Source organism: Tupaia chinensis, unplaced genomic scaffold, assembly GCF_000334495.1.
Source record: "Tupaia chinensis unplaced genomic scaffold, TupChi_1.0 Scaffold143796_1, whole genome shotgun sequence".
Lineage (NCBI taxonomy): Eukaryota > Metazoa > Chordata > Mammalia > Scandentia > Tupaiidae > Tupaia > Tupaia belangeri.
In genome coordinates this window covers 942,257-949,695 of record NW_006203646.1, presented here as the reverse complement: position 1 = coordinate 949,695, position 7,439 = coordinate 942,257, and positions in this window count along the sequence as shown.

Below are 7,439 nucleotides of genomic sequence, written 5' to 3'. Positions count from 1 at the left end.
TTTTTTTCCTTTTTTCTTTTCTTTTCCCTTTTCCTTCCTTGCTTTTTTTTTTTTTTTTCCCACTTATACTGTGCATGTATTTACCAGAGACAGAGAGAGAGAAGTGGGAAAGTGGGAAATCACCTTGCAAGGGGACTGGTCATGTAGCAATCATCCTTTGGGGATTTGGGTACACACACATGTATCTGGCATGTTTTTCAAGCTGCGGGGTTCAGGCCCCAAACTGTGCAGTTGGGCATGTGGGAATCCAGCCTCCCCAACCTCCATACCACCCATCAGCCAAAATTGGCAAATCTGAGCAGGCATTTACCAATGATATACAATAACAAGTAGGCTTATGAAAATGTTAGTAGCATTAGACATTTTGGAATTGCAAATTAAAACTCCAATAAAATATCACACCACACTGATCAGAATGGCTAAAATTAAACAAACAGACAGACTTGACTATACCAGTTGCAGTTAAAAATGTGGAGGAACTGAAACATTGCTGCTGGGATTGCAACATGGTCTATCAATCTTGGGAGATCTTGGCAGTTTGTTTTGTTTCATTTTGTTGTTGTTTTGAGAGATTTTTGCTATAGGGTGCTTGCCCTCACCAGAAAGACAGAGACAGAGAGACAGAAAGCAAGAAATCATCCCCCTTCAGGGGGGATGGCCACGCTGCAAAGCATTCTCTTCCATTCTCCTCTTGGGATCTTGGGCACGCACGCACATGAGCTCGAACCACGGTCGACTACATGAGAGTCTAGCGACGTAGCCATTACACCAACTGCTGGTCCCTGTTGGCAGTTTTAAGAAGAGTGAAATACACATTTAATGTATTGTCCAATTATTTTACTCTCAGATATGAACCTATGAAGAAAGAAAACATATGCTCATGCAAAGATTTATACATAAATGCTCATTGCAGCTTTGAAATAGCTAAATACTAAAACAAAACCAAATTTTCATCAACAGGAGAATACATAGATTATGGTTATCTGTATATGGTAATACTATCTCACAGTAAAGAATAAATAATTATTGACACTGCAACAGCATTGGGTGACAATAACAATGCTGAGTTAAATAAGCCAGACAAAAGGGTATATATGGAATTAAATGTATATAAACACTACAAAATAGGAGTTCTTAGAGAAAGAGGAAACTTAGAGATAAAGAAGAATTATAAGAGGCATGAAAAAACTTTTGGGGACATCATATATCTTGTGGTCATGGTTCAAAAGTGTATACAGATGTCAAAACTTATCAATTGTACACTTTAAATATGTGCAGTATATTGTGACTCAATTAATTATGAAATGTAATACATTTTATAAATAACTTCTTATTTCAATGAAAACTAAAAATTAAACAATAGTATAAAATAATCCATATAAATATGGGATGAAATTTGGCATTTTATCAAAACTAATGCTTTGGTTGATTTAATGTTGATGATTGATTTGAAATTTCTAAATGATTTATTTCTTTAAACTAGTGTATTTGTTTGGGCAAGGTTAAATCATGTGAACTATTTTTTTTTTTCAAGCCACTGAGGCCAGGATTTGAACCATGGTCAGTCATGCAGGATCCAGCTTCATTACAGAGTGCTTAACTGCTGTGCTACTGAAATGTCTAAGTTATTTATTGAGACAAATCAACAACTGTGAATTCAATATTTAGATCCAGCATCTGTTGCCCAGTCAGTGGTGTACCAAACTACAGAACTGTTGTACAAGCCACATATTGACCTTGGTTAGAGACCCCAGCACAGTCAGTCTGAAACACACCAGGCACACAGGCACGGCCAGGTTCCCAGCGAGCTGGAAGACCAAAGGAAGGGAATCAAAACATGGCCACACTTTATTGAGGGCCACACTCCCTCATGCATAAGAATACACTCTATTATCAAGAATAAAATTAAAAATCTGCTTCTTTTAAGCGAAGAAATTAACTCACACACACACATGGGTATGTGCATACACGCAGAGTAGTAAATTTGGGAATTAATGGAATTAATGCTTTCTGTGAATAGGAGGATAAAAACCACTAATACGTTGCTTGACATTTTGCTCTAAGTTATGAGTAATCATGGATGACTAATACATGTATATTATTATTGATTTAAAATTGTAGTTTACAAAGTTGTAATAAAAACGCATCCAGTAAAACTTAAATCTCCCTCTCAGTCCCAGTCCCTGGCACCTGATACATCTATGCAACAACCATTAGTGTTAATTGGTGAGGTTGTCCATGTACATGTGAAAATATATGAAGATGTGTCCTTTAATAAATGACATGAATATTAACATACTATAAACATTTAGGACAAGCAGATAGCATAACGGTTTCATTGTTGGACTCCTACATAGTTCAATGACGTTTGAGTCCCAGACCTGGTGACTTGAAATTCACTCCACTGCATGTGCATGCATGCCCTAAATCCCGAAAAGAGAATGGAGGAGAAGGGATTGTGGCATGGTCATCACTCCTGAGGAATGATCTCTTACTTTCTGTCTCTCTGGTGAGTGCATGTGCCCTATAGCACAAATCTCTCTTTAAAAAAATTATATAAACATTGTTTTTCTTCTATATCATGGAGGTTATATAGTAATGCATAAAAACTGTCCTGTCATTTTAAGCTATTGCCTTATAGTGTTAATGTGGATTATTTGTTTCACTAGATCCTTATTAGATATTTCTGGTTTTTTCTAGTCTTTTCCTTTGTCTAAGATGTTCTGGTGATATTGTTAAATACATGCTTCTTTTGGGTTAATTCCTAGGAGCGAACTTACTGGTGAAGGTATATACATATTTAAATTAGAAAACATAAAATTATCTTACGTATAGGTTAGGTTAAATTTACCACCTAACCAGTCAAAGAAGAATGTGTTGACGCAAATCCTCACTAACTCAGTGAGATTTTAAACTCTGATCTTTGTTATTGTGATAATTATAGAAAGTAATGTCTCATAGTTTTAATTTAGATATCTTCGATGTTGAATAAGGTTACACATCCTCTCAAATATTAAAAGAATATTTATATTTCTTTACTTTGAACTGTAATACTGTCAGTGACTCAATTTTATACTTGGATATTATATTTTCCCTATAGATTTAGAGGAATTTTTGTATATAAGTAAATAAGTCTGTTTTTAATATTTGAGAGAAAAAATGACAACATACTTTTTCCTCAGTTTATCCACTATCACTTGGTTTTGTTTAGTGTGTGTGTATATCTTTTTCTTTTTCTTTTCTATTATTTTTTTTTCTGCTATTAGGTATATGTATTCACTGGAGAGAGACAGAGACAGAGAAAGGGAAAGCACCTTCCAAGGGGGATGGCTACCCTACAATCCCTTCTCCTCTACTCTCCTCAGGGGATTTTGGGCATGCATGCACACGTGCCCTGTGTGATTCTCAGGTTCCTGGGTCTGGGACTTGAACCATGCAGTTAGTTATGTGGGATCTGGCCCTTTTAATCACCATCTTGCTGGTTGGCTTGAGTGGTGTATATCTTTTTCCCCATGGTGATTATTTTTTCATGTCATTGAGTTTGTCAGTTGCTTTAGCTTTATTGGTTTATGAGCTATACTTATGAAGGTTTCCTGCACTGACATTATTTAGAAAAATTATTTTCATAAGGGATTTTCTTGGTCCTCAGAATCTTGAATTCCAATCAGTAGCTATGAGTGACTTATTTCTCACAACAGCAGGGCCTGCTGGGTCTGGAGAGCTAAATGGTGGTCATGACACAGCCCTTTTGCAGCTTACTGTTTTATCATGAGTCCAAGACGTGAGGTAAGTGCATATACCTGAGTAACAGCTCTGTTATCCTCTATCCATTATTCTGAAAACCTATTGTTCCTGAGCTAGCCTTTGGCACAACAACATATTGACTGCAGAATTTCCCCATGTATTCAAAATGCTTCCTGTAACAGGGTAAAATTCCCTTTATTGTTAGGATGAACTTCTGGACTCTGTTCTGATTTGTTAATTCTTCTATCTGTACAATACAAAGTCTGCCCCTCATCCATGGGGTAACAATTCTGGAAAACTCCAGTGGCTGCCTGAAGCTGTAAATAGTACTGGACTCTCTATATAAAGCCATGTTTTATTTCCCCTCTACTTACATGCCTATGACAATGTTTAATCTATAAGTTAAGCATAGTAAGAGATTAGCAGCTTTAATTAATAATAAAAGAATTGTAGCAATGTACAGTTATATGAACATGTTCTCCCACTCTCAACATATCTTTTTGTACTCTACTCACCCATCTTCTTATGAAGATGTAAGATGGTACAGTACCTATGCTATGAGGTGGAGTGGGGTGAATGGTGTAGACATCATGACCTAGCTCTGAGTTACAGTGATCCTCTAATGATATGTCAGTAGGAAAAGCATCTGCTTTGGGTTTCCTGCATCATTGGTTCATGAGGATGTGAATGACTGGGGATCTTCGATATTTAACATTTTATTTTGTTTTGCTGAAACCATTTTGAAGAATATTGTAAGTAGGGGTTGTTATCTCATTCTTCTTAAGTCAGTGAAGTGTTTCTGAAGAGATGGTAATCTTTCATCGATCACAATGGTGACTTTATTGCTGTGTTTCATACAGAGAGCAAATTGCATAATTTTGTTCTTTAGTGTCTGTGCAGTTTGAAAGACAGTCAACTTTCAGTAATGCCTTCATTGCTGGCTCTGCTTCTTTTTTCTTTTTTGTCCTCTTTTCCTATATTTGACTCAACAGGGTCTTCTAATTCCTTCTTTGTTAACACCTTTGCTGGCCTTCAATATGTTCATCCACTTCATCAAGCACGTTGCCAAATCACTCTCTAAATTGCTTTCCTGCATGCTGAATTTTCAGCATTCCCATTGATCCCCCGGAAGCTTTTAAAATAATTCACAACTTTACTTCATACATTTGACCAGCAGGCATTTGCAATTTCTGTTTTCAATTAATCTATAGCAGCTTTGATAATGTTGTTGAGTCAGCAGTAGTCGATGATTTCCAGCACTACATTATGTCCAGATTAGTTTCCACATTAATTGCTCATCAATTGCTGGTCAAATAGCAGGCAGATGTATGTGGCCTTGCTGAGCAGAATGTTGGTTGAAGCAATAAGGTTGTATTTGGAGGTAAAAATACAACGTCAGCATTTTCATATTTACAGCAAACAGATTCAGAATGACCAGGTGCATTGTCTATTATTAATAGTACTTTAAATTCCAGCCCTTCCTCTTCCTAGGATTTGTTTTTCACTTCCAGAATGGAGCTTTGATGGAACCATTCCATAATCAAAATGGCTGTCACCCATGCTTTCCAATTATGTTACCAGAACATGGGCAGACAATTTTTGCTTTTGTTTTGGAGAGTATGAATGTTCTTCACTCTGTCCACTACAGCTGGCTTTATCATAGTCCCTGTAGTGTTGCCACATAGTACCAGAGTGAGTCTTTCTGCTGTGGTTTGAATATGTCTTCCAAAATTTACATGAAAAAATTGGTTATGATGAGAGTAATAGGGTAAACATTAAATATGACTAGGAGATTAAAAGGTGGGACCCATGGCCTAATGATGGTGGCACAAGTGGTAACACATCAATGGCACAAGTGGTAGGGTGCCACTGTAGGTTACTGGAACCATATGGCAAGGCCCCAGGTTTGGATCCTGGGTCTACCTGAACATGTGGCTATGGCACATCCATGACACTGGATTAGAAGGATCATGATATGGTGAGGCCCTGTCAGGGGTGCTTATCTTTCTCCCTCTCTCATGAAATAAATAAATCTAATTAAAAAAAAGATAGGACTTTTTGGAAGTAATTAGGATTAAGGTCATCAGGATGGGGCCCCCATAAGTGAATTCTGGTGAGTTTATAAGGAGAGAATGAGACAAGACATGTGGACGCAGACATACATGTTCTGTTTCTGTCTTGCCATGTGGTACCCCAAGTCAGAACTCTGCAGAGCCTCCACTAGAGAAAGACCCTCATCTCCCCTTAACCATGAACCTCCATACTGTGAATTAAATAAACCCCTCTTCCTTTTCAGTCACTATATCCAGATATTTTTGTTATTAGCAACACAATGGACTAAAACATTGTTTTCCCATTAATGTATGCCTTCGTGCCTCCTTTGCACTTTTATGAATATAGGTATTATAAGAAACTGAAGAGCTCAGTTTCTTTACAACTGAAACCTTGGCTTTCGATGATACCCTTTTTCCCTAACCAACTTCTTCAACGCTGTCAGAAATGTGGCAGCAGTTTCTTTATTGGCAGCCTCCCCAGTAATTTTTATATTTTTTCAGTCTAAACCTGTTCCTGAATCTGTGCCTTCATCCCTTACTTGGCGTAAATGATGAGCTGTCACTTGTTGAAAGTCTTTGATTGGGCTCGATGTTTTCTGGTGAAACAGGTAGGCATTAATTAATTCATAAAACATGTTTTTGTTTTATGTCTTCCACCCATGAATTTAATGCCTTTTCTATTATAACTCTGCAATTATAATGCAGTGTAGCTGTAACTTTTGCAGTTTGAGGTACTACAACAAAACTAGTACAAATTTATTTTTCTTTCTTCACAGCATCATAGATAGAAGATTTATTGTTACCATATCTCTTAGCAACCTGAGCATATAATTTTTTTTCAGATTTCTTTATTAAATCAAGAACTTTCACTTTTCACTTAAAGAATGCATTTTGTGGCTTCCCTTTGGCATATCCAAATTGCTAGCTAGCATCACTACACTTGTACTTTAGGCCGTTAAGTAAAATGAGGGTTACTTGAACAGAAGCACCATGATACTGTGATCTGATAATTTAGACAATGACTAGTTATTTTATTATTTTTTGCTATAGGGCACATGCGCTCACTGGAGAGACAAAGAGAGAGACAGAGAGATGGAAAGTGAGAAATTACTTCCTAGTGGGCATGGCCACACCACAATCCTTTCTCTCCATTCTCCTCTCAGGATTTTGGGCATGCAACATATGTACCTGGCATGAGTTTTAAGCTACTGTTTCCGAGACTTGAACTGTGGTTGACAACGTGGGTGTCTAGTAACCATTATGCCATCTGTTGCTACCAGACAATAACTAATTATTAACAAATTATTGGTGACCAGTTAGAATATACAGCATGGATACACTGGACAAAAGGATGTTGACAACCCTAACAAGATTGGCAGAACAGGGTGAGGTAAGATTTCATCACAATACACTGAACAGTACTACATTGAAAACTTATGAATTGTTTATTTCTTGAATTTTCCACTTAATATTTTTGGACTACAGGTTCCTGTGAAACCACAGAAAGTGAAAATGTAATGAGGCTGTTGTATTGGTATTTCAGTCTGTAAAAGTATTGTATTGGTATTTATATTTCTATATTGGTACTACACTTTAACTATGTAACTTGATATTATATTTTCATCTTTTTTTTTTTTTTTT